Consider the following 1,849-nt stretch of genomic DNA (forward strand, 5'->3'; position numbering starts at 1 on the left):
TCCCCCCACCTCTTTCTAGGTGATGCTCATGGCGAACGCTGACTGAGCGCCTACTCCCAGGGTGGGACCTAGTGTCATGCCCTTTTGACGGGAAGGAAGTCAAGGCTCAAGGACTGGGTAATGCTCAAGGTTACACACAGCGGGTTGGGTCTGGCCTGGGGTTCACACCCAGGTCTGTCTGGCTCCAGACCCCCAAACTTCTCAGCTATGCTGCCTGACCACAGTGGACTTCGGAATCCACTCCCTATTTGAAGCATACACATGTACATGAGGCAGGCAATGTGTAAGGTGAATCCTGCCTTGAACCTTTGACAATCTGCATGTGGGACAATGACCACAGGAGACAGTGCCAGGCTGGCCAAGAGGACCCAGAGAGACTGCCAGGCCCTAGACTGCACAGCCCTACCTGTCAGAGCAGTCAGTGTGGGTGACCCACGCAGGAAGTTCTCACACCCCCGGAGGGCAGCATCGAGCCGGGCACTCGCCTTGGAGGGTGGGTCCCACGGCCCCTCCCACCCAGCACCACAGCCTGCAACCTGAGCCCAGGACCTCCAGGTTTAGCAGGCCATCACCCCCTGCTGTGCACAGAGGGTGCCACAGGAGGGAGTGTCCCCAGGGTAGGGCTAGGGGGCACAGGGACTGGGTGCCTGGGGGCGGGGAGAGGGAGAAGGGGGTCTCGGCCCAGTGTACCCTCCTTTCCTCACTACCCGTCGCAGGGACAACCCGCACGGGACTCCTGAAGGAGTCTTGCAGAAGAAAGCATTCGTTGTAGCTTGACAAAGGCCTCACTGTGTTGCTCGCAAACACTAACTATTCTCTTGGAGGAAGGCCATGCCTCTGACGGACACAGGGCTGGGGCCTGGGCTTCTGAGACAGCCTCCTCCCCACCCACTCCTTAGGTGAGGGCACTGCCTGCCTGCCCCACTCCACACAGACCCGCCCAGACCCCTCCTGGACGGGGGTAACCCTGGGAAATCTGTTCCCAGCCTGGGGCAAATAACCTTGGGAGCCAAAATCAGTCAAAGGAAGAAATAAAGTGGGAGAAACCCATTTATTCCTTACAAGCCCTCGTCTACTTCTGCCACCTGGGGCTCTTGCTGCAGAACCCCCCCACCTCGCCGTCTGGTCCCCGTGCGCTGGCTCCCTACCCACCTGCAACCACCCATTGATACGGAGACGGACTACTTCTCTCCACCCCTTGGAAACACCTATTGACACGGAGATACACTAAGGCCAGGCGAGAGATTCCAGAAATATTGCCGTTTTACCCACGACAGGCAACCGCTTTGAGGATGAAGCTCCGAACTCCTCCGTCTCTGCCGCCATCGCTTCCCAGCCAGTTCCCGGAGGACCCGGTGCAGCCTGGCTCACTCCCTGCTGACCCTGTGGTTCCTCCTCCCCTGTCCTGACGCCTGCCCTCGTTCAGAGCTCTACCCCCGAGCACTGTGACCCTGCTGCACTGCTGAACCAAGCGGGGACTCTGGGCCCAGACCGCCTGCTCTGAGCCCCAGCCTTCTGCAGAGGCCATCGGAAGGCACACTGGATGGCCGAGGTGGATGGAGGTGCTCCCGTCTCGCCCGTCTCGCCCGAAGTGGGAGCTAGATCGCAGCTCTCTTGGTGAAGCCATGGGACCAGCGGCTCCCTCTGGCCCTGCCTACCATGGTGGGGTGCAGGGCAGCCGAGAACACTCTGTGCCTCTTATACAAGCATGCAGGCTCCAGCCCCGGGAGGGCCATGCTTGCAATTCTTCCTGAATTCCAGGCCCCCGGGCTCAGGGAGGCAGCTGCTTACAAGGAAAAGCTCGGAGACGTGGTGCTCAGACTGGAACAACCCAACAGGCACGCAGAGC

The sequence above is a fragment of the Manis javanica genome, chromosome 11 (genome assembly GCF_040802235.1).
Source record: "Manis javanica isolate MJ-LG chromosome 11, MJ_LKY, whole genome shotgun sequence".
Lineage (NCBI taxonomy): Eukaryota > Metazoa > Chordata > Mammalia > Pholidota > Manidae > Manis > Manis javanica.